Genomic DNA, 27,116 nt, shown 5'->3' with positions numbered 1-27,116 from the left:
AGGTATCTGCCAATTAATTCCGTTGCTTCTCGGGTGGACGTATAACCGGGCTGCCACCCTTCCCATCACGACAACAAACATACAACAGCACCAGCCTGCCACGAAAGTTAAGTGTTGAGGATTTCAAAACGAAATCTGCCCCTGTCACTCCAGTGGTAAACGGAGACTGGAAACGGGTTGGTCGAGTTCCTGTTGAAAGATTCTCACCATAAATCCGCGCTTCACTCCTAAAGCAACAGGGGGAATGGCGGAATCCCATGTGGATTTTGTCAGGAGGTCCCCTGCCCCCGGGCTCTTAGCTCCCCCTGGGTTTCCAATCACTGTCAGTGGCAGGGGGCTTCTTCCTGCTTTCCCTTTTGCCTCCCTGCATTGTGCCTACATATGCAAATTAACCGCCATCTTTGTTGGCAGTTAACCACCATCTTAGTTGGCAGTTAATTTGCATATCGCCCTGATTAGCCAATGAAAAGGGTAGTGGTCGTACGCTAATTACCATGTTTCTCTTTTATTAGATAGGATATATATATATATAAAAGCCTAAGCAACCATTAGGACTGGTCAACCAAATGACCGGCTGCATGACATGCACTGACCACCAGGGGGAAGACTATCAATGCAGGAGTTGCCCCCTGGTGTTCTCCCACAGCCAACCTCCTGTGGCCCCTCCCCCACCCCACCCCCTGCAGGCCAGGCCAAGGGACCCCACCCATGCATGAATTCGTGCACCGGGCCTCTAACATATATATATAATCTAAAAAGAAATACATTAAAATGCACTGATATTTAATATATCCGTTAACCCTGGCATCCTCACCAGAACTATTTGACTATTTGTTAAGAATCTTTATGGTAGAAGGGCACATTGTTTTTTCATACTTTGCCTCTATGAGAAGGGACTTTCCTAGTCAAATGCTTGGTCTCTCTACCATTCAACCCAATGCTGTCAGTCTTATCCAATCTAGCAATGCCTCAACTGGGTAAATGTGCTGATTGGTTGATTCTTGTATGTGCCCTGAGGGGATCAAACCTGCAACCTTAGCCATACAGGGACTGAGCTACACAGGCAGGGCAGTAACTGTCATCTATAAAATTAACTCTCATATATTGATATCTAGAAAAATTAAAAGCATAATTTTCTGACATGCTTAAGATTATTTCAGTGGGTTTGAAGTGCATTTGTCAAAAATGAAATAGTCAAATTATTTATTGCTTTGAAAGAACTACTAATTGGTATCCGGGAACATGGAAATTAAAATTTACAAAAAAACAAAATTTAACTACATTTTTGTGTAAATTTGTAAACAGGATTGAAAATTCAGTATCACTATTATTTTTTAAATATTTTAAAATTGATTTATAGAGAGAGAGGAAGGGAGAGGGAGAGAGAAACATCAATGTGAGAGTGAAACATTGATCTGCCTCCTCTTGCAGGATCCCTACTGGGGATCAAGCCCACAACCTGGGCATGTGCTCTGACTGGGAATAGAACCAGCAACCTTTTGGTGCATGGGGCAATGCCAGGGCTCAGTATTTTTTTAGTGCAGGCAAATAAACATTTCTTTCATTTGATTCTACCTCTGGTTGTGAGGGCTCTTTTTCAAATAGTGACAACTACTAAATGCAAGTATTAAAATAAACTGAACTTCTAAATAGAACTTTTAATTGCTTCAATAAAAAATTTAAACCAAGCCCAGCTGGTGTGGCTCAGTGGTTGAGCTTAGACCTATGATCCAGGAGGTCATGGTTCGATTCCTGATCAGGGCATATGCCTGTGTTGCAGACTCAGTCCCCAGTGTAGGGTATGTAGGAGGCAGACAATCAATGATTCTCTCTCGTCATTGATGTTTCTATCTCTGTCTCCTTCTCCCTTCCTCTCTGAAATCAATAAAAATACATTAAAAAATTTAAACCAAGACTTTAAAAATATAAGTTTTGGTAATGCAAAATAAAGATGGAAGGAACCTAGCTGGTTCTCTTAATCACTGCATGGTATGTCACTCACCATAAGCCCCCAGTAATATATTATGCAAATGAAAGTAAGTCTTAGTATATTAAGGCACTTAGATTTCAGTGTTTACTTATCCTACCTTGATAAGTACAGAAGTTGATACTTTCACATGTGCTGCAGTTGTAACAAAACCCTGAAATAAGTGTATTTTCAGCAGAAGGTGAAAATACAATATAGCAGTTGGCCGTCTGGAGAGTTCTTCTGTTCCTCAGTGAATTTTCAGTAAAGCTGCCCTGGGAGAATCTGCAAGGCAGACCACATATCTACCGAGTCTGTAGATCTAGGGCAGTGGTCAGCAAACTCATTAATTAGTCAACAGAGCCAAATATCAACAGTACAACGATTGAAATTTCTTTTGAGAGCCAAATTGTTTAAACTTAAACTATATAGGTAGGTACATTGCTATTAACTTAATTAGGGTACTCCTAAGGCTTACGAAGAGCCACACTCAAGGGGCCAAAGAGCTGCATGTGGCTCTCGAACCGCAGTTTGCTGACCACGGGTCTAGGGGAAGTCATTGGAAGTGTCAGTGCAATAGTGTGCTGGCCACACTTGAGCAAGAAAGACACACTCAGATGAGTTTGGGAGGCTTTTCAAGCAGAAACGAGGAAGTTCAAGGATCAAGGGCCTCTCGTGGTTGAAAAGATGATAGCTTTGGGACCTGAATGACAAAAGGGCCAGTGATATTTCTCAAACAACTCAGCCCTTCAGTAAATATCAGATTAGGAGAGGTACTTTTCCACCTTAACATACTGATTCATATTGCCTCAAGGTACCTGCCATTAAACTGAAGAGAAAACATGGGGACCAGGAAACAAAGAATAAGGCAAGTTTAATAACCATTTAAAACAAACAAATAAACAAACAAAAAAACAACACCTTGGCACATGGAACTGACTGAAAGTAAATAGATCAGGAACTTATTTTTTAAAAAAAAGTTTAAAAGAAATAGTAGTGCCAAAGAAACCATAAGCTAGGGCTTAAAAGGGGGGGGGGGCGGGTGGCGGCTTATAACTAGCCTTGGTCAGGAAGATATGAATGCTGCACAGTCCGCAAGGAGAGACTATTCCTCAACAATCATTCTATATTTCTAGGGAGGATCATGGTGAAGGAAGAAATTCAGAGAGAGGAGCCAAGAACCACAGAAAGAAGAATCAGAGACAGAACAAGAAATTGTCTACATCTTGGGTAGTCACCCTTCACTGTGTCTTCCCAGAAAGATTTAATAATTTCTATGGCTAATTGGCTGTGTATTTCATCCTTCCCTCTTTTGACTGGAAGCTTTTATTGCAGTAATACTGGGGAAAGGGCATAGAGCACGGGACTCAGGGAAGGCTACATAATTTGTGGGGACCAATGCAAAATGGGGGGCCCCTTGTTCAGTAAGTAGGGAAAATGTGCCAGTAAAGACACTAAAATATCAAGCATTGGCCTTTCTTTTACAGTATGTTTGACTTATCATGGCATTTTATATTTGCTACTTAATAATGTCACTCTAAATAAATATTTAATCTTACTATTCATGTTTTTATTGTTCATTGCCAGTTTTAAATGAAATACAACAGCATTGAACTCAAATGAGGAATTGCTGAAATTACACAATTCTTGCTTTGTGACAACTAATTTGACTTTTTATTTTGCTTCTCGATGTGTGCACATCCTTTAAATACTCTGCTTTTGGCTTACAGATGAGTAAGGAAGGAATGAAAGCAGGAACTATGGTTGCTCTATCTTTCCCTTTCCAACTATGACCATTTCAGTATACAGTAGGTCCTCCGGTGACATCGGAGATCCGTTCCTACGTAATGTGACGTAATGCGCTTTTTGCCGTAAGTCGGAACCCACCTACATAAGCACCTACGTCACTCACATGGAGCCCATACACAGCAGTAATGGAGTGAACAGTAAAAAAAAATTAAAAGAAAGATAACATTTCCTGACCTTTACTTGTGGTAAATAAATAATAAAAAACATAAAGCATATATGTACATACGTCGAAATTATATATATATGATGGCGATGTAACAACAAGATGAAGTACATCGAGTCCGCCGTAACCGGAGGACTGCCAGTAGTGGTTGACTAATCCAGGGAAAGAGAGCACAAGAGAAAAAAAAGGGTATAATAAAGTTTCCTGGTCTTTTGTGTTTCTTAAAAGACCATTTCCTTCTTTCTGTGTTTGAAGCAAATTTTTGGTCCAAATGGAAAGTATGACCTCTCAGGGCTGTCAGTGCACTGCTGCCCTGCTTACTCAACCATAGACATAACGTGCGTACCTGTACTCACACCGAGTTTTGCTAAATTCCCAAGCATCACAAATCAACTAGGTTCTATGTTCATATTTCAACACAAATACTGTATGAGATTGGGGTAGCAAGGGATGGAGCACACACATATTGCACATATCTGCTCTGCTCATGTGCATGCTCCATTATCCCATTGTTCTTCACTTCCAAAACACAAGTTTAAAGCACAAATGATTAGTCATTTCATGACGGTGAGCGCAGAGCATTAAACCAATTGCAGGGCCCCATCTGAGTGTGGGAACCTGTGCAACTACACAGGTCACACACCCGTGAGGCCAGTCCTGCCTGGACGTGAGAGGGCCACAGCAGACAGGAGCCTGGAGATCCTGGACTTGGAGCTCCATTCTGTGACAGGGATGGGGCCTTGGGTGATCTCAGTTGGGGAGAGGATGAATAAGGCCTTTGTTGGGGGAAAAAGAGTGAAATGGAGTTTTGGGTGAATAAAAGGATACATTATTGTACTCACCAAAGCCTGTTATTTCTTCCTTCACAGAAAAAAAAAAAGAAAAGAAAAGACTATCCTCTTAGTTTGGTATGCCATATGACTGAGTCCTGTCCAGGGGAATGTGGGCAGAAGGATGTACAGCAGTTCTGTGCCTGGACAGTAAAATCTTCTCCCATGGTCCTCCCTCTCTCCCTTCCCTGGCCTGCCAGGCAAATGCTGTAAAGCCAGCAGAAGACTCCAGTCTCCCAAAGGGATGGCTGAGCTAGTTCAGAGAGGTCCTGGATCTCACCAAATGCTTTGAACAACACACAAACTTCTACTGTGATATTTGGGCTTGTTTATTACAAATGTTAGCCTTTTACAAATAGAAGAAACTGTTAGCCTCATAATAAGCTACTTTTAATTCAGGGATTTATCATCATGGGGACTTAAGTGGCAACAAGACAAATCAAGTTAAGGATGTCAGCTGATCTTAGAGACTGGACAGACATAGGGCACAATTCAGGGATGTGAAGATTTTGTTGGTGGCAATCACTGGTTCCAGGGAGCCCACGGGTTGATTACAAAACTTGGGAATAAGGCTAATCATGGATGTTTATGTTAAATAACTATAGTTTTAAAGTTGGTGGGCCATGTGGCTGGGAGTGAAGAGTGGAACAGGTGACCTTTCGGCACACAGGACACTCAACCAACTGAGCCACTCCTGCTGGGCCAAACATGCACATTAACACACACACACACACACACACATATGAGTGTGTGTGTGTGGGTGTGTGTGTGTGTTATGATCTCAAAAAAGGAGGGAAAAGGAAAAGAAGAGATAGAAACATCAATGATGAAGAGAATCATTGATTGGCTGCCTCCTGCATGCCCCTACTGGGGATCGAGCCCGCAACCTGGGCTTGTGCCCTTTGATGGGACTCAAACCCAGGACCCTTCAGTCTGCAGGCTGACGCTCTATCCACTGAGCCAAACCAGCTAGGAAAAACATGCACATCTTTAAAAATAAAATAGCCCTGACTGGTTTGGCTCAGTGGATAGAGCATTGGCCTGCAGACTGAAGGGTTCCAGGTTCGATTCCAGTCAAGGGCATGTACCTTGGTTGCAGACACATCCCCGGGGGGGGGGGGGGGGGGAGGGGGTACTGGAGGCAGCTGACCGATTCTCTCTCATCGATGTTTCTAACTTTCTATCCCTCTCCCTTCCTCTATGTAAAAGATCAATAAAATATATTTTAAAAGAAATAATAAAAAATAAAAGTTTAAGCACAAGGAAAGTGATTTAAATAAAATATTTTAGTGCTGAAGTAAACGGTGATACCAATAATGAGGCATTCATATCAAGGAAGGACTTGGGAGGTGAGGGATTGTGTGTGTACTACCTTCTATCACACACAACCCCCAAAATGTGATGCATAGCAAGTATTCAATAAATATTTCTTTATGGGCTGTTCGGTTGCTGTGACTAAAACTTCATAATTTTGACAAATATTGATGTAGTAGAACATGCCACCAAGTCTGTCTCAAGTTCCAGTTCTCTTTAGCAGCCCTGGCTCACCATCCAAATGATTGTGTTCTGAGGTCTCTCAGCCACATTTCATCACAGTTGTGACAGCATTGAAGTGGCTGAGTAAATGTAGTGCCTGTTCATAAAATCATTTCAAGTAAAGGGCTTCAAGATCCTTTCAGCTGTTATTCAAATCTATATCATCATTTACTGTAAAACATAAAACATCAAGGCCTCATATATTTCTTCCCTCATTGAACTTAACACTAGGCAAGCTATGTGACAGGGCATAAGGTTGGTCACTCAGAATTTGTGTCCTCAAGAATTCTATCCTTTCTCTAAATTGTGGGTAATTGGAATTGATGGTCTCATGAAGTTTAAGGGACTTAAATGCACTAGGCTAAAAATTTCAGGCTTTGAAATGAACAGGCCACACACAGTGGGTGCAGAAAACTGGGAAGTTATTATGTGTCTGTTTTGAGAAAAACACTTTGCCGCTGCTGACATTCTGTAACTTTCTATTATAGTTTCAAGAAAAGTAAGCCAAACTGGTTGCCATGGAAATGATTATGATGTCACAGAGGATGATGACTTCTCATCATCTACAAGAAGCAGGAGCAGATGTGCTTGTAAGAAACAATGAACTTGTTTTCATACAAATGTTCTCAAAATAAAACACAAAAGAAGAAAAATACCCTGAGCACATATTGTAAAAAAAAAAAAAAGAATCGCTTCTAAATAGAATGTTTTACAACGTTTTCCATAAAGACTCAGCTGCTCCTCAAAGCACAACCAGCTTGAACATGGACAGCAGCCGTGAAATCACAGTACTCACAAAATTAGTATTCAGGTTGCACAATCTCTCCTTTCAAAGGCTCCAAGCATACTTTATGCATGCCCAATTACAGAAGCAGGTAATGAGAGAGATTCTGATTTTCCTTCCATTGTTGTTATTGTACTGAGCTAGATAAAGCTTGATAAAATTGCTTTGTTAAAAGTAAATCTAAGCAATAATTTATTAATTCCATTGGAAAGATCTTTTGGCTTTTATTATAAGATGCATTGGATAATTTTTTGAAAACACATTATTCTGTCCATGGAGACGGGTAGCAACATATCAACTTTTAGTAAAGAATCAAAAGCTCAGTAACAATTAATAATCTGCAAGCTACCGTATTTCTTTTTACAATTTTATTATTTCACACCACAATTAATTTTACTACAATTATTGGAGATTTTTAAAGAGGATAGTCAAAGTTTATGACTCTGATCTTCTGAAATGCATAGATAGGATAAACAATATATCAAACGAATGGGTTGTGTCAAAATATATTACAGCGCTTCCTACATCACTTTAAACTTAATCCTATACTTTGATGCTCATTTGATGATACCCTCCTAAGGTAAGTCTTCAGATTCTCAAATATCACCCACCAAAACCTCAAATATTTCTTAGAATTTATTAAAGTTAAATAAAATTAATTATAATAAAATTCTCACTCCCTGCAGAAAAAAAACAAAACAAAAAAGAAACCTCCATCTAATTTGTAACATATGTCTATATCTATAAAAGCCTAAGTGACCATCTGACCATTTGACCGTTCAAACAATACCTATGATGCACACTGACCACCAGGAGGTAGACGCTCAACACACTGGCATGGAAACATGGAACAGACTGATGAATCTCAGAGGGAAGGGGGAAGGGGAGAGAATGGGAAGAGATTAACCAAAGATCTTATATGCATACTAGAGGCCCGGTGCATGGATTCATGCACCAGTGGGGTCCCTTGGCTCAGCCTGCAGGGATGGGGTTGAAATTGACAGTCCAACATCCCCTGAGGGGTCCCGGATTGCGAGAGGGCGCAGACCAGGCTGAGGGACCCCACTGGTTTACAAATCCTTGCACTGGGCCTCTAGTTTGTCAATAAAAATTTAGAAATCTTATATAGCTAAATGAACTGAGTGGAAAGGAGATAAACTAACAATTCTGACAATTTCTAAAGAAATCAATAGTAGATTTTATTGAACAATATTTTAAATGAAAACATAAAAATAAGGGTAAGATACGTTGGGCTAGAATTCTGCATTACTATTAAGTAGTAGCATATACATTTAATTTTACTTTCAATTTGATGTCCAAATTGAAAATTTATTTTTATTAAAATAAAAATTGAATTCGTTAATATCATTGAGAAGTGCAAAATGCTAGAATTACATAAAAGAAAAACAAATAAAAATAAGGAATAAAAATTAAAAGTTCTCTAACCTATGTTAAAAAAATTTGAAATTAAGTAACACGTGTTTTTGAAACTTAGACTTTAACCTTAGTTTTAGTTCTGTGATCATATTGAAGTTATACACTTTTTGGGGGGAGGAGGGTGGAGGAATTCAGTTTACCTGATGAAAAGTTCTTACGGCAAAAGATTACATAAGTTAGACCACCGCAGCCCTTGGAAATGAACAATGAGGGGACCAGTGATTTATGGGAGCATCTGGACAATCCTTTGTCTCATTCTGCTCCTTTGTTATCCTATTTAAAATTTTCTTTTTAAAAAAGAATTCCAGGCCGGAGCCCAGATGGGTTGTGTCTAATGTCAAATTCTTTCTCCCCTTTTTTATTGAACTTATTGGGGTGACACTGGTTAACAAAATTATACAGGATTCAGGTGCACAACTCCACAACACATCTGTACACTGGATTGTGTGTTCACTACCCCTTCCATCAGTATTTATCCCCCTTATACTTTCCTCCACTTCCCCCCACTCTCTCCTCAAACTAAATTTTTTTAAAGTACATAATATGAATATAGTACTCTAAATGGACACCAATGTTTGAATTGTATAGTGAGAACTGAAATACTATGATAATATAACTTCTAAAAAAGAGGTCTTAAAACAGAAACACTTTAAAAAAGATTTAGGAGAAACCAAATGTTTGTTTAATAAGTAAGAAAGACAATAATAGTTTAGTTGATTTAGATAAATTGTGAAGACCTAAATAAAAAAATAGCATAGATATTTGAAAATAAAAAAAAGAGAAAGGGAAATGCATTAATGGGCTTTTTAATGAATGAACGACTACACAGCATTGGAATATTTTGCACTACTTTATTGATGAAGGATTCCATCTGTTTAATAATTTTTATTAGCAGAGATAATACTAAATCTGTGTAAGTCACTGTGTTAAGAAATAAGAACCTTATAAAAAATAATGACCCAGTCTTTCTCTGAAATTGCTCAAAGATTATAAGGGAGTTAAGACACATGAAAACATGTATTGTGAGCTAAATAAAAACATGTAGATAGTATATACTAAGTTAACCTAAGTGGAATTACAAAGTATGCATTTATAATACTTGGTACAACATAGTTCAGGGGTACAAATATCATAAAACATGGTTTAATGAATCAACAGAACTAAAGCTACTTATAACGGTGAAAGAAAATGTCTTTTTATATACAAAGGTTTCTGTTTATAATTAGGTGGGGTTTTTTGTAACTTTCATTAAAAATGTTTAAATCAATTTTTTTAAGGACTCCCAATGAGGGTGAACAAATAAATACTGGGAGAGATATCTCAGTTTGCAAATTACTATACACCTTGCACCCATACATGACAGACGGTTAATTTAGCTTTTGCTGCTATGTAAGGTTTTTCTTGTCAGTAACACAGATGCTGTAACTTACAGTTGGCTATCTGTATAAAAAAATCTAAATCTGACCTATTGTATTAGGAGGATAACATTTTTAAGAGCAAGCATGAAGAATGGGTATCCAATCCATGTAGGAGAGAATATGTATTTCTTTTTTAAAAATGGGAAAATATTTTAAAAATTAGAAAGGGAATAAAAAGAAAAATTAGGTATGAAGCAATAGTCTGCTTATATATATATATATATATATATATATATATATATATATATATATTGATTTCAGAGAGGAAGGGAGAGAGAGAGAGAAACATCAATGATGAGAGAGAGAACCACTGATCGGCTGCCTCCTGCATGCCCCCCACCCCACTGAGGATCGAGCCTGCAACCCAGGCATGTGCCATACACTGGAATCGAACCCAGGGCCCTTCAGTCCACAGGCCGATGCTCTATCCACTGAACCAAACCAGTTAGGGTCAATGGTCTTCTTTTATGACACTACAATAACTAACTGTACAACTACAATCACCCTAATTTAAGAATGTCCTTTGCAAAACTGCTTTTCAGGATATTTGGTTGCTAAATTTATTAAAGAAACACAATATAACCCTAGCCAGGTACAGAGCTGTTCTCAGCCTTGATTTGATCAGTTACAAATATTAACTCATTTAATCTTTAATTAAAAAACCTTGTGAGGTAAATTCTATTATTACTCTATTCATTTAACAGGTGAGGAAACTGAGAGAGTAACAGATTTGCCCAGCTGTGAAGTAACAATTAAGTGGTATAACTGGGATTTGACCCACTGGCCTTCTGGACTGAAGGCTTTTAGTCACCAGGGGAACAAGGACACTTCTCTCAGTATGACCTGGGGCAATTCCTCTTGGAGCTCTGACTGGGAAATGCTGTGTCTGTGTTTGGGCTGATGGTTTTGCAGGCTCCCTAGACAACTAGTTCAATTAGTCTTCTGCCATGTGGTTGTGAGTTCAGAACTGAGCATGTGTTCAAGTGTGGCTTTTTCATAACCAGAATTTCTTGATGCTTTCTCTTTCTCCTTTGTTTCTTGGCCTCTCTCATGTTACACATAGTTTTTCACCTTATTGTTCTCTGAATTTGCTGGGACTGCAAACGCTTTTAGGAAGTACCAATAACCAACTTCTAACAGTAACCACAAATCAGTTTTGAAGAGAACACCAGCCTGTTTTCCAATTTATAAATAAAAGAGCTACAGGAAACCAGACATGGCTACTATCAATCATTCAAGATAAGGCATGGCTAAACTCAATTGGAAGGTCACCTGAAACCAGTGGTCTTAACTTCTTTTAATATTTAACAATAAAAACATGCACAATTTAACTAAATTTGGCCTTTTCAAAGGGTTCATTCTTTCCTTCAGTGGCACTAGCAGAACCATTGTTTACTAGGCCCACTTTATATGGTGAACATGATGATAATGGTGACCTTGTTATGTTATCATTAGAGATAAAATGATGCCATGGCCTTCTATCTTTCATCAAAAGCAGAGTTAAATGATAGAGAATAAAAGACTGTGATTCTAGATGACTTGCTGCTATCTAGTCTGACTTCTACCACCAAGGAGCTAGTTAACATTAAGAAATCATTTAAAGCCCTGGCCAGTTTGGCTCAGTGGATAGAGCGCTGGCCTGCGGACTCAAGGGTCCCGGGTTTGATTCCAGTCAAGGGCACATGCCCAGGTTGTGGGCTCCGTCCACAGTAGGGGGTGTGCAGGAGGCAGCCGATCAATGATTCTCTCTTATCATTGATGTTTCTATCTCTCTCTTCCTTTCCCTTCCTCTCTGAAATCAATAAAAATATATTTTAAAAAAGAAATCATTTAAATTTTATGGGTTGAGTATTATATGATTAAAATACATCTTCATCACACAATTTCACCCCTCCTTCTACTAGTAAAAAGACACTGATCACTCTCTGATATTATCCTTTTATCCTACATAATAAAAGCCTAATATGCAAATTGTCCCCTTGGGCGGTCGTTTGACTGGGAGTTCGACCGCTCACTATGATGTGTGTTGACCACCAGGGGGCAGCGTGGAACATGGCGGGCATCAGCAATGCTGCACTGGCAGCAGGCTGCAGTGGAGGTGCTACTGGACCCAATGGGCCCCGATGAGAGTGGGACCACAGGGGGATGGTGGAGCAGGTGAGCAGGCAGCACCAGGTCTAGGTGGGTGCGAGTCGGAGGCCCAATTGCCCCACAGACAGCAAGCAGCAGTGGCTGCGGGGGGTGGGGCCACCACCTGGCTCCCAGGCACTGAGGGAGCTGGGCAGGGGGAGCGCCCCAACCGATCGCTCTGCAGACTGCGACCAGTGGCCAGCAGGCCCTGATCGCCCGACTGGGGCTGGGCCCCGCGCTGGTACAGGGAACTAGGGATGGGTGCCGGTGACCAACCTCCTAGTGCCCGGGGCAGGGGGCTGTGACCACTTGCCAGCTACCTGGGCAGGGGGGTGACAGGGACGGAGGTGCAGTGAGAATGCGGAGTGTCTGCTGAGCTCGCTCTCACTCCTCCTGCTACCCTCCCCCAGGATGCCAGGGCTCATGCACCGGGGAAGCCCCTGAGCTCAGGTCCCCATGAGGAGCCCATCCCACACCAGCCCGGCCTCTTCCAGGTGAGCTGGGCCACAGCCCCTGGGACTGCAGGGGCCGGTCAGGTTCCCATGGGTTTGAGCAGGAGCCTATCTGCGAGGCTGGCCAGGAGAGAGCACACTGCCTGCCCGGCTTCTGTGCAGCGCCGCTGGGTGGCCCAGAGGCCCACGCTGTGCCCAGGCCCACGGAGTCCTGCTGTGCTCACCACATCTCCTCATGGGGACTTGGGCACCGTAACTCAGGCGGGTGGGGGTGCATGGGGGGCCCGGGGGTCAGCTGGGACCTGCCCTTCCATGCCAGAGGCTAGCACTTTGATCTCCATCCAGGCCTAGGGACTGCACCTATGCATGAATTTTATGCACCAGGCCTCTAGTTTCATATATGAAGAAATAAGAACCAGAAAAATGAGGTGGATCAATCAGTAAATCAGAATCACAGATGCATGACTTCTATAAGTTTTTATTTTATTTTTTACTTAAATTCTTTATTGTTTAAAGTATTACATAAGTCTCCTCCCCCCTCCCCCCCATTGACCTCTCCCAGGTGGCTCCCACCTCCCAGCACATTTCCTCACCCCCCTACTGTTTGTGTCCATTGGTTATGTTCATATGCATGCATACAAGTCCTTTGGTTGATGTCTTACCCACCCACCCTTCCGTTGCCTTCCCTCTTAGGTAGGATGGTCTGTTCGATGCTTCTGGCTCTATTTTTGCTGATCACTTTATGTTGTTCATTATATTCCACAGATGAGTGAGATCATGTGATATTTATCCTTCTCCAACTGGCTCATTTCACTTAGCAGGTCCAGTCATGTTGTTGCAAATGCTAAGAGTTCCTTCTTTTTTATAGCAGCATAGTATTCTGTTGTGTAGATGTGCCACAGTTTTTTAATCCACTCACCTGCTGATGTGCACTTAGGCTGTTTCCAAATCTTAGCTATTGTAAATTGGGCCACTATGAACATAGGGGTGTATATGTCCTTTCTAATTGGTGTTTCTTATTTCTTTGAATATATTCCTAGAAGTGGGATTACTGGGTCAAATAGGAGTTCCATTTTTAATTTTTTGAGGAAACTCCATACTGTTTTCCACAGTGATTGAACCAGTCTGCATTTCCACCAGCAGTGCAAGAGGGTTCCTTTTTCTCCACATCCTCTCCAGCACTTGTCATTTGTTGATTTGTTGATGGTAGTCATTCTGCCAGGTGTGAGATGGTACCTCATTTTCATTTTGATTTGCATCTCTCGGATGATTAGTGACTTTGAACATGTTTTCATATGTCTCTTGGCTTTCTGAATGTCCTCTTTTGAAAAGTGTCTATTTAGGTCCTTTGCCCATTTTTTAATTGGATTGTTTATCTTCCTTTTGTTAAGTTGTGTGAGTTCCCTGTAAATTTTGGAATTTAAATCCTTATTGGAGATAACAGGTATGTTCTCCCATGCAGTGGGCTTTCTTGTTGTTTTGTTGATGATTATTAAGAAATCAAGCGCTGCAGGCACATTTCATCCTTCTCCCTCTCATCCCAGAGGTTAGGGCTATTCTGAAAGAGGTATTTTTCTTTTCCATTTTATTATATCTTTACTACATATACATATGTATGTAAATAATACATAATATTGTTATTGTTTTCAATGTTTTTAACAATAAATGTAAGAATCGTGTTACAATTGGCTTATTTCACCCAACATAAATATTTTTAAGTTTATCCATGTTGACTTATGTAGTAATATATAATTGCTATATAATATTTCAGTGAAGTGATTCACCTCAATTTGTTTATTCATTTTCTTTTTTAAAAAAATATGCTTTTATTGGTTTTTTAGAGAGAGGGGCAGGGAGAGGATTAGAGAGATAGAAAGATCAATGAGAGAGAAATATCATAGGTTGGCTGCCTCCTGCCTGCCCCTATTGGGGATTAAGCCCACAACCCAAGCCTGCACCTTGACCTGGAATTGAACCAGTGACCTCTTGGTTCATGGGTCAATGCTGAACCACTGGGCCACACCAGCCAGGTTTATCTATTTTCTTAAATAGTGGCTTTCAACCTTTAATTTACAGTAATTTAATTTAATTTTTATTTCAAAGAGGGATAGGGAAAGAGAGATAGAAACATCAATGATGAGAGAGAATCATTGATTGGCTGCCTCCTGCATGCCCCCTGACCCCCACCTGGGGATCAAGCCCTGACCAAGAATCCAACCATGACCTCTTGGTTCATAGGTCAATGCTCACATTTTATGTGTGACCCAGTAGATATGTGTATCTGTGAAATCAAAGTTTACCTTTTTATTTATCCCTTTTATATGTGACATACTTTATTCCACTCTATTTCATTTTTTAAAAATACTGGTTATGACACACTAAATATATAGTCTGCTGATGAATTACAACCTGACATTTGAAAAACACTGTTCTACAGAATAGTTTTCAAACTGCTACAACACTCCCAACACTCTGATATTCCCTAAGATGGAGTGGGAATCTAGGAATAGATGAGTGAGTCCAGCTTAGAAGGTTTTTAGGCAATGAAATATGTAACTAAATAGGAGTATATTAAATAGGTGGAGAGCTTAGGTACAAAAAAGAAGTTTTGAACCACTGTTTTAGGCAGTGAAGGTGATTTCTTATCATGAAGTCATTCTGAAAAATTGTGCATAGATTTTAAAATAAATGATTCATATGTTTAATTGATGCTGCAAGCTTACTACTTTCAGGATCCCTATGAACAATCTATTTGTAAGTAGGATTGAATATTTTTAGAACATGACTGAAAGCCACTCATTTTAACTTATACATTTATTTGTCATGACGATAGATGAATGTCCATAGCTCTGGAAAATGGCTTTATCTATATTTCCATAAACTACATCGGTAAACTTTATGTCTCAGTTGTATTGCAGTATATATTTGCAGACTTAAATACAAATGACTTCATTGACATAAAGGTCTCCTATGAAGATGCTGTAATGAGAATTTCTATGTTTAATGGAAGTGGGATTATTTCTTTTTTTTAAAAAAGCATCATCAGTTCCAATATGACTGCATGTTATATTGGTCTCTGAAGGTGCATTTTAGCCTATGGCCATGACTAGAGACATAAGAGTATTTTGCTCTTAGCAAGGTTGTCAATTTCTATTTGCTTTTGGGAATTATCATCTGACTGCACTCTTCCTTTACTCAACAGTTCTCAGTGTACAATGCTTGGCAATAGCTAGTGACTTCCATGAATAAACCAGTCTTCATATGACCCAGACGCTGAAGCGGCCTTGTTTTCTTACCCTGATTTTGAAGGAAGTACTGGAGTTGATTGGCAGAGAGAAAGCCAAATCTGCCAAAGTTCGGAAGAAAGAGCACTCAAAACCTCAGTGAAGGGGAAGAAAGTGTCAGGAGTCTATCACCCCAGTTAGGAGCCATTTTATGGCAACGGATCTGCAGGAACTGGACCCTTGAATCTTTCACCTTGTAACACAGCAACTGCTGCAATCTCCGGCTACACTGTAAAGGTATAAATAATAATAGGCATTTTTGACCCCTGAAGTCATGACTATCCATCTGTTTCCTGATTAAAGGAGGCAGCAAGTTTGACAGAAAGATTGAAATCACAGACTGGAGCTCCAGGTGCAGTCACTCACCTCTTCCACATTCACAAATTTTTGTTTTGGTTAATCTTCACCCAAGGATATTTGTTCATTGATTTTTAGAGAGAGTGGAAGGGAGGGGAAGAGACAGAGAGAGAAACATTTTTGTGATAGAGATACATGGACTGGTTGACTTCTGCCCGGGAATCGAGCCTACAACCAAGATACCCTTGACAGAAATGGAACCCAAGACCCTTCAGTCCATGGACCAACACTCTATCTACTGAGAAAAACTGGCCAGGGCTCTTCCACACTCTCAATTCAAACATTACTTGCTGTCTCCTCTCCACTTATCCAGTATCCCACTGCTCCATCTCTCCCCAAACCTTTCTTACGATAGTCCTTGAAATTCCTCTCTCAGGTAAAACAAATGAGCAAGCAAATGCATCCTGAATCCTCTCACTTAAAAACAAACAAACAAAAACATTTCTTAATGAAAGAGCTCTTCCTTGAGGCCACTCCCCTTTAAAGTGGGATGAACATATAACTTAAAGAAACCAGAACACTTTTAGGAGTAAATGGGGGTACTATTCATACTTATGTCAGGGCAGTGCCCTCGGCGGGCCCGGATCTGTCTCTTGCTTCAACAGTGTTTGGACGGAACAGACCCAGGGACGCCCCTTCATCCAGCCTCCAGACACTCTACAGAATCTTATCCAGTCACCACCTTCAGAACCACCTCCAGGACCAGCCAACGTACCGGGGTTTTTTTCTACCTTAACTCTTTATTGCGGAGCAACCATGAGCTCCCAAATTCCTCAGAATTATTCCACCTAGCCAACCTGCATCTGCGGGCTCCCACACCTACCTCTCTCTGGGCTTCTATTTCAACCTTGACGGTGTGACTCTCCAGGACGTGGGCTACTTCTTCCGAGAGGTGGTGGAGAAGAATCGGGAGGGCACTGAGCGTCTGTTAAAGATGCAAAACCGGTGCGGTGGCCGCATTCCCTCCAGGACGTGCTGAAGCCTCCCCAAGCTGAGTGGGCAAATCTCAGGATGCCATGGAAGCCGCCATGGAGGCTGCCCTGGCCTTGGAGAGGAGCCTGAACCAGGCCTTTTTGGAGCTGCCTGCCCTGGGTCCTACCCACACAAACCCTCAGCTCCGTGACTTCCTGAAGAACCACTTCCGGGGTGAGGAGGTGAAACTCATCAAGAAGATGGGCAACACCTGACAAGCATCTGCAGGCTGGCTGGCCCCCAGGCTGGGCTGGGCGAGTATCTCTTCGAAAGGCTCACCCTCAAGCTCGACGAGGAGCCTGTGGAGTCCAGAAGCCTTTGAGGGGCCCTCTGCATCCCCTGGTGTCTGGTTTTTACCTAAGCCTCTCCCTGAAACTACTAGCCATTCTTTTAACCAACCTGAAGCCCTCTCCATGCATTGGACCAAATGAAACAAGAAAGCTTTCTGCAGCAAAACACACACACACACACACACACACACACAAACAAGTAAATAAAAATAAATAATAATTATGTCAGGCAAGGTTATTGGCAAATCTGATGATACAGTCACCCTACTTATAGTCCTCACAGGTGAAGGCAGCTTGTTTTCCTATGATTCACCTAGCGCAGGTGAGAAAATGGGGTCAGCATCACCCTTACAATCCCAAACCATTTTTTCACAAGATTTACATTTTTGTATGAAGCTCCTCTGATGCTTCTTGTTTCCTACTACCTGTTACTACCCTTCCTCCTAGCTATTATTTATCAGTTTGCTAGGGAATCATTCTTCAAAGGCTTCAGCAACTAGTTCAGTATTTTCCTCTATTTTCCAAGACGCAAGATAATCTCCTGATTAACCTACTCCTAGAAGCCATGATTTCCTGCCCTCTATTCTGGATCCTGGCATCTTGTACTCCATCAGAAATATCAAGTTTTTTTCTCACAGTCCTCTATATGTTCATATCTCTCACTCAGTATTCTTTCTTAGACAAGTTCTTCAACCTGACTGTGATCCAAGGCCTCCATAGCCCTCTATATTTTCCCATCCATTGGTATCCATCCATCAGTACTGTATCCTTCTCTGTGTAGCTTACTCAATTGCCCATTACTGAAATTTAATTCCTTCAATTAAACTAAACTTTGATCCTTGTTTTCCAGCTCCCCACTTTCTATATTGGATCAATCCTTTTATGTTTTCCAAGACTAAAGCTGGACTGTGAATTCAGTTATAGTATTGAGAATATTGATGGATTATATCTGGTAACCAGCCTCAACTGGTATTTCTATTCTGCCCATCAACTTTTCATTTTTTTTTTAGATTCTTTCACATTTCTTCATAGCAACTATTTCAAGCTTATTTGCTCTTCTTTTTTTAAAAACAAATTATTGATTTCAGAGAGGAAGGGAGAAGAAAGGAGAGATAGAAGCATCATTGATGAGAAAGAATCATAGATCAGCTGTTCCCTGCAGGTCCTCTATTGGGAATTGAGCCCTCAACCCGGGTATGTGCCCTGACCAGGAATCGAACCGTGACCTCCTGGTTCATAGGTCAACATTCAACTACTGAGCCACGCAGGCCAGGTTTATTCACTCTTCTTAAATGTTTGATGCAGTCATTTTCCCCTTTACTCTCAGAAATAACACTGACACCTTCAAACCCTCCTCAATTTCCCATCATGTCAAGTACTTACTTGCATTTGTACCCATCCTTTCTTGCTTCTCCTTAGTACAAGAGGTATCTCCTCTCCTATCTGAACATAGTTATTTCACTTGTGCTCCAGATCCTTTTGTCCCCTCAGGGACCAATTTTCTTCCATCCTCAATATTTTACTTGCTCTTGACACCTTCTTATCAGCATTGGAACAGGCTAAAATTTTACTTAGAAACAAAAATTCCCTCAAGCCCCCACCCCCATATCCTCCTCCAGCTTCTAGCTTCTGCCTTTCCTTTTATAGCTAAACTAGAGGCCCAGTGCATGAAATTCGTGCATGGGGGTGGGGGGCAGGGTCCCTCAGCCCAACCTGCACCCTCTCCAATCAGGGACACCTCAGGGTATGTCCGACTGCCAGTTTAGGCAGGATCAGGCCTAAACTGGAAGTTGGACATCCCTCTTGCAATCCGGGACTGCTGGCTCCTAACCGCTCACCTGCCTGCCTGCCTGATCACCTCTAACCACTCTGCCTTCCTGCCTGATCACCCCTAACCACTCTGCCTTCCTGCCTGACCACCCCTAACCACTCTGCCTTCCTGCCTGATCACCCCTAACCACTCTGCCTTCCTGCCTGATCACCCCTAACCACTCTGCCTGCCTGCCTGATTGCCCCTAACTGCCTCTGCCTGCCTGGCCACCTCTAACCATTCTTCCCTGCTTGCCTGATTGCCCCTAACCACCTCTGCCTCGGCCCCCATCACCGTGGCTTTGTCCGGAAGGATGTCTGGAAGATATCCAGTCTATTTGGTCTAATTAGCATATTACCCATTTATTAGTATAGATAAAGTTGAAATTAGTGTCTGTCTTTACTTCCTCACTTTTTATTCTCTCCTCAACAACTCTAATTGGTTTATGCTATCTCTAGAGGCAGTATTTGTTGCTGTTAATCTCTTCTCCTCCTTAGACCTCCTGGTTTTCCCTCAGACCTCTGAATGTCTCCCTTAGACAGCCTATCTGAAAAGTACTGCTGTCCCAATGAATCTCCTTAAGCAGGCTGGCTTGATTGAGGTTGAATGAGTCACTGAAGTTCTAAAGAAGGCAAAAGAATGAGTTCATGATACTCTCCAGAGTCAAAAGAGAAGTCTGGCCAGATGACAAGGGTCATACACAGAATGGCATGACCGTAGTGAGCTTCACTGTCCAGATCCTGGCCTTTAGCCTTGTGGGGTGCAAGGGTGGGGAACCTTTTTTCTGCCAGTGGCCATTTGGATATTTATAACATCATTTGCGGGCCATACAAAATTATCTACTTAAAAAATTAGCCTGCTATATTTGGTCAAACATTTCATTAACTCATCCCTAATGCCTTGGCAGGGCCAGACCAATGATTTCCTGGGCCATATATTCTTTCAAGGACAAGGAAAAATGTCTAAACTGATAGGAAATAGCTGTACAAAACCCCCAAACACCTTTCATTTATAAAGAATGTCTAAACTGATAGGAAATAGCTGTACAAAACCCCCAAACACCTTTCATTTATAAAGAAACATAATTTTCAAGTATATTCTCTCCATATAGGAAAATAACATGGGAAGTAAAACTATCACAAAGTTGCTCCTGTTGGATTTGAGTCCATCAAGGGGTTCTATGCATTAATCCTAAAGACTTGGGAGAGAGGTGCCCTTGCTCATCTATGTTAGATTAGGGAGAAAGATGACTGCTGTTTAAATACTTAACTGGTCTTCTGTTCAGCATTCACTCTCTAACATAATATCGGGATATTATTTTTTAAGATTATAAGTACACCAGTTCCCATGTTCATTTTATCTGTTGACTATTTTCTAATCTCTGGGGAAGCTCTTCTCTCTTGGGGAAGGCTATTCAAATGCTCTAAAGCAAAGTTCCCCCAAAGCCATTGATCAATTTCATAAAGAGTATTTCTGGTATCAAATAAAAACATTACTTATTTTTGTTTCTAGAGAAAAAAAACTGCCATGAGAGAATAAATATGTAACTTCCATATCTATCCAAACTGGGACAGAAAAAAAACTAAAATAGTACAGTTTTACTTCTCTACTCCAGTATTCACTGTATTTGTAGATTAAAACGGAGAGAAAAGCCCTAACAGCCCAGGCTTCACTTAATAGATCCTAGAAAAATGTACACATTGACCTTCACTACAACTGAGAGCTACTCTCCACTAGAAAAAATTCTGTTTCTTGAAATCCAAAATGTCACTTAAGAATACCATTTAATCACAATGTTCACCACAGAAAATCAGTAATTCATTCTTTGAATGACATATAGGTGAAGTTTACAAAAGGGAGAAGTGTGATGCACCTGTGTCTGAGAGCAATGAATCAGAAATGATCCCCTTCGAACAAAATGTGCAATTATGTTTGGGTCCAGAATTTCAATTTAAGTTCTTGTCTAGATTTCTTTGTCACCATTAATTATTACTCAATTCTTTATAGGATGGTTATCATTTAATTCTCAGTGGTTCTCTCATGTCACTCACTTGATGGACGAGGTCATAGAAGGTACAGATAAATATCTGGTGTTAAAGCATTAGACGTCAAATAGGTCATGTTCCACACACAGACAGGCACTGGATTTGGTAGAGTTCTGTGTTGATAACGCATTCGATGAACCTTCTAGAAGACCGTGGACATTCAGTTTTCCTTTCAAGTGGTTTAATATTAGTATGTTACCCACCAGGTTGTTAATCAAAGTGCTGGAGTTAACTACAGTAACGGGTTCATATGATTAACAAATATATTTGGCTATTAAGGAGACAGCATAACATGGTGGTGATTTTATGGGCTTTCTAGAACGTAACACACGCCTTTGAGTCCAGCTCTGACATTGTGAGACCTTGGGCAAGATAATAATATCTCCACACATATGTAATACCTTAATCAATAAAGAAAAAATAAAATAATAAAAAAGATATTAATATCTCCAAGCTTCAATTTTTTTCATGTGAAAATGGTGTTAATATTACCTCTTAAAAATAACTGTGAGGGCTAAAAGAGGTAATGTATGAAGCGTGCTTGTCATGACACCTGGCATAAAATAAGTGCCTATAATGATGATGATATATACGGCTTTCCAAGTCCACTGATGCTCTGACTTCCTGAAATCAGTTATATCATCAATCTAAAACAGTATAGATACTACATAGGATTTATTTCTCCATAATGGTATATTTCAAAAATAATATTCCAATGAAGCCATTTCTGGAATATAGTTTATAGGACTTTTGATGATAGCCTTAGTCTACCAAGTGGGACTTTCCCAGGTGTCTAGTACCTCACCATGATGTCAAGTTTTGTGTGTGTGTGTGTGTGTGTTTTAAGTACTTTTTTGAACATAACTGCTAGGGGGAGAGATACTGATGGTGTTATATCATATTCACACATCTTGTCTTAAGACAGTTCAGAATGCCACACTAGTCTCTATATTAAGCTAACCTTTCTCTAAACCACAAGCCATGAGAATTGGAGGAGGTGACATTTGACTTCACTACCTGTAAATGACCTTTCTTTGATTCGTCCCCCTCTGCCCCACCGCAGCCCCCTCTCAGAGTTGTCAAGCAGGAAATGGTTCTCCATTTCTATCCCTGTGTCGCTTCTAATTCCCTAGGTTGCTGCTTTCTGTTTGTAATGCTTCCTTCTATTTTTCTCAGTCTATACAGAATTGTTTAAACATCTGATCAGACTCTGCTGTACTGTGAAAGGATTTCGGTTTACAAAGAATCAAGGCTTCTTACAAACACTGGACATGTAATTCCATGAGTTTTTCACGGGATTAAAAAAAATAGGATCATACTCCTACTGGCACTAGCTTATATCCCAAATATTCTCCTTGAGATGCAACTAGCCCTCACCTGGCTTTAGACTATGGTTATCTCCGGCAAAGTCCAACAGTCGGCATTACAGATTTTTAGGCTAGTCTGCCCTATTTCCACCTCCCAATTCCAAAGTCAAATAACCATTTTTGGTTTTCCTTCTTTTTCTCATGAGTGTTATTATATTGGATCTAAATTAACGCACTTTAGACAGTGTATTCTCCTTTTACTGTTAGCTTTTTTCTTCCTTGTACTAACACTTTCTTGGAGGTTTCAATAACCGTATTACTTTTTTTTTTGCATTTAATGATTTTAGGGTTTCTAAGAATGTTCTTCCCAATGCCTTTTAGAGTTGTTTTGTGAGCATCAACTGTCTGAACTTGACCCAGCTCAAAGTTCTTTCATTTCTGCAATTAATGGAACTCATTTCCTCAAATGCTGAACTACATCTACATTTTATTTTATTTTTTTAATTTTTTTACATCTACATTTTAAAGCAACTATGGCAGCTTTTAGTGACATCTTTAAAAATGTGTGCTTTCCTTTTTATTCAGAAACCTCCCTAGTCTTCACCCCCTTGGTCTAAGTTTAACTCCCACAACTTAGAATTCTCATTTGTGATCGAGATAGCCTATCATCTGTTCTACATCAATACCAAAACGTGTTCTCCAGAAGAAATCTGATATTATCCTATCAAAGTGTGAATTTAAGTCATAATGTTACCTTTTCTAGGTACAAGAGCCTTATCTCGAATTGCAAAGTGACACTCTTCAGGGCTGCTAAAAGAAACGATTGTTCAAGATGGAGAGAAAGAGAAGACCCTTACCAGGTACAACTCGCATGCCACCCAGACAGACCCCAGACGGTAAAATGTATCAGGAAGGCAAAGTTGTGAGGTATTAAGATGCTTTATTTATGAACTGGATGTGGTATCTTAGAATGTTTTCTTTGAAACTATGTTTCCCATTCGGGCTTCCTTGCTTCTTCACAGTGCCGATCTAGGTCGACAGGAGAAAGTGAGCCCATTGTTCCACATCTCACTTAAGAGAACACCACTTCAAAGCGAAGATCACCACCACCTGACAAAAATAAAACACGTTATCAGTTTTAAAGCATTGTGCCTGTGCTGATCTCAACTTTTCCAGGGATTCAAGTTATTTTAGGGCACCTACTCTGAATGACTATGTTCCTATAGCTAGAACAATAGAACCATCTAAAGAAAACTTCAATATATAATCAATTTCCAAATTTTCCCCTTAATATTAGCAAAGTACTGTAATGTTTCGAATTGCACCCTCCTACCCTCTGCTAAAAACAAAACCCAAACTTTAAAAACAGTTAATTCCTTGAACAAAGAAAAATGCACTTTTATCCAAATTCCCTTAAAGGGTACTAGGGCTTTTAAATACAAAACAGATAAAATAAACCATCCAAAGAAAACAAAAGTAATACTCCATAATGTCCCTTTTAGCTACACTACCTTTAAAAATTTTTGTTTTGCTAATTGCACTTAGTGGTTATAGAATTACATCTGCTGCATTTCTTGATGGTCAACCTCGTTCATGAGTAATCAGGTATTAACATGAAATAATTTATTTACAAAACAGAGGGGACACAGATGTACTTGACCAAATTATATTTGATATACAGTTTTAATCACTTTTACTATTTATACTTGTAAGTTTTATATCTACCAATTTATATCACACTCTTCACATGAACCATAAGCCAGAGCTAAGTATACTGTATTTATAACATGATTTAGGATCTAAGATTTGAACAAGTTCATTTTTAAAAATATTTTTTATTGATTTTTAGAGGAAGAGAGGAAGGGAGAGGGAGAAACATCGATATGAGAGCGAAACTACTTCCTGCATGCCCCCTACCAGGATTGAGCTGCAACCCAGGTATGTACCCTGACCAGGAATTGAACCAGCAAACTTTTGATGCACTAGACAATCACCAACTGAGCCACATTGTCCAGTGACCACATTATTGATGGGATAAGAATGTATCTTCCATATCTATGCATTTTGTCCCTTGAAAACAGTTTGACACATGGGAACTAGGTATGTGATTAGCTCTATATTCATCCATTCAGCAAATGTTTTTTGAGTAACAACTCAGGCCAAACATTTTGCTAGTTCTAAGAAAACAGTTGCTAGCAGGATATACATAATCCCTGCCCTTAAAAAGATGACATTATAGTGAATAAAATATTTACAAATTGTATAGTGAAGGAGATGTGCAAGGCGCTACTATATGAGTTGGAGCTGGGAAGGCATGGTTTCAGCGGAATGGGGCAGACAGGATCAGGAAGAACCCGCTGTGTGAAGTGAGGTGGGGGCCAGGTATGTTTTCTCCCCACCTCCTCACCCCCATCCCCAAAGTGAAAATTGAACTATCCAACTGGATACAATGGGCGAATAGGATGGTACTGTACTTCCCTGGTAGTGCATTTTTATGCACAGGCTAGCTATACGTGTACTTTAAAAATGTGTGCAGTGTAGTCAGGGTAAAAAGTGAAAATATGCTTTCTAACCACCATAAAAATACTGTTGAGAAAAACTGTGAACAAAGTGAATTACTGCAGTTTATAAAAGGTTCCTTCCCGCAAGTGGAACCCTGGGTCTCAGAGCCAGGACTATTCAACTGCAGAGGATGAAAGAGAACCCTTAGCTGTAGTATGTAAACATAATCTTGACTTCTTTGGGATACACTGGCTATGCCAGGATCTGCAAATTAGAAAGGAACATAGGATGTTAAAAAGAGGAGCAAGTTTCCACAAATGGTCTAATTCTCACAAGTGATCATTTACCGTCCTAAACTCTGGGAGCTAATACACCCTCCCCCCAAACCCCGCCCCCAATTCCTGGGGAGACAGAGTCACCAAATGTAAAATGTCGGAATGCTTAGCCACTAGAGGGAGAGAGTGTGCCTCTGGTGATTAGGAAGTCAAAGAAAGCAACTCCTGAAAAGGATAGTCTTTCAAGGGAGCTAAATTAAGCTCTAATCAGCCAGGGGGCAAGGACTTTATCAACTGTGGTAACTCTGAGTAACTTTAGGATAATTCCTTAAAACTTCATATTGGTTCCTCTTCTATTAAAGAATTAAAATGCTTAAACTAGCCAGACATTTCATTTTCAGTTTTAAGTCATCTTTCCTAAGGACCTCCATAACTTTGTAGATACTTAAACACTTAGGCTGAGTTTTTAGGAGGGATTTATGGCAACTTAGAGAAGTTATGCTACCATTTATATACTGGGAACCAACATTCCACTTTTCTAAGATAATTTAAGGTTAAAATATTTGCTATCTATTGGGATGATTAAAATGATTTGTGGAATTCTGTTGTCTTTCCTAAAATATGTCATCAAGAAAATTACTTTTATTTACCTAATTGACAGGTTAAAAAAACAACAACATATAACTCATCAGAACTGCAATTTCTCTTAAAATTGTCCTACTAAAGTCATTGGTAGCCTGAGTCCAAATGATTTGCTCTCCAATGAATGTTCATCTTGTTTTCAGTATGGCACCAACTATAATTTTTCCTAATTCAGTAACGAGCCTACTGGTTACACTTGTCTAATAAACTTTTAAAAAGTAATTCATTATAAAATGTACATTTAGTATTAGACAAGTTATACACAGTATCCATTACATAGTGTGCATCAACGTGAATGAATTCCTCCATCACAAAATCTAAAGGAAAAGACATTATCCAAAATTTCCCAGACATACAGAGTAGTGCTTAAGATATAGTTAATAGTTAATGATTTTATTTTCAATGTGTCATTTTCTATCCTCAGCAGAAAAAAAAAAAAAAGCAACTCAGCAACTATTTCTGGGATTCTTGGAAGGAGGAGCTCGGTGCCCGCGCCTCCTCTTTCAGCATTGATTTTCCTCACAACCTGTGACATGGTTTCTCAGAAACGCTGTTGGGTAGTCCTACTAATTCCGTGTGTTTTTCCAAACTTAAGCCACCCAGACTCCACAGTTCAGTATTTTCAGGTCCTTTCATTTTCCTTTTCCCTTTCATTACAGAAGTCTCTATTCCCTCTTTTTGCAAATGTGGTCAAGGAAAAAAAAAAAAAAAGCCAAATGCTACTATGTGTAGCAAGAGCACACATTGAACTTGATCTATTTCAGTTGTTCCCAAACCAATTTTAAAAAGCTGTGCGATAACGAATGGTGGCTACTGATGGGCAGCACTGGGCTCTAACAACTTTCTGGACCCTCACGCGTCCCTGGGACTGGGGTGGATGTGGCAGCCGCCCGGGGACGAAGACGCCAGCAAACGCTCTAATTTTAAAACTTGCCCCGGGAAGCACTTCCAAAATAGTAAGCGCTGAGCTGCATCTCAGACCCGACTTTCCCTTCCCCTCCGCTCCCGAGGACCCCCGCATCCCGGTCCGCGCCCCGGTCCGGCGGTGCCGTTCACCGAAGAGCGCGCCGCGGAGTTTATTGCGAAGCCCAAGTGGGTGGGTCCACG

General features: G+C 40.3%; 2 long non-coding RNA genes across 2 annotated transcripts in view; one reads left to right on the top strand and one right to left on the bottom strand.

Moving 5' to 3' along the window:
• Positions 1-3,167, top strand: part of LOC111827343 — a 32,273-nt gene extending 29,106 nt beyond the window's left edge. The window contains exon 4 of the long non-coding RNA XR_002830849.1: positions 3,103-3,167. This is a non-coding gene — a long non-coding RNA (uncharacterized LOC111827343). The remainder of the gene's footprint in view (positions 1-3,102) is intronic.
• A 20,346-nt stretch (positions 3,168-23,513) lies between these two features.
• On the bottom strand, positions 23,514-26,773 carry LOC111827643. Its single transcript, XR_002831283.1, has 2 exons — positions 24,846-26,773; positions 23,514-23,700 (listed from the first exon to the last, which is right to left on the bottom strand). It is a non-coding gene; the product is annotated as an uncharacterized LOC111827643 (long non-coding RNA).
• Between the last annotated feature and the right edge of the window lie 343 nt (positions 26,774-27,116).

Source organism: Myotis lucifugus, unplaced genomic scaffold (genome assembly GCF_000147115.1).
Source record: "Myotis lucifugus unplaced genomic scaffold, Myoluc2.0 scaffold_3, whole genome shotgun sequence".
In the NCBI taxonomy this organism is placed as follows: domain Eukaryota; kingdom Metazoa; phylum Chordata; class Mammalia; order Chiroptera; family Vespertilionidae; genus Myotis; species Myotis lucifugus.
The sequence above is the reverse complement of the archived record's forward strand: the minus strand, read 5'-3'. Positions and strand labels throughout refer to the sequence as shown.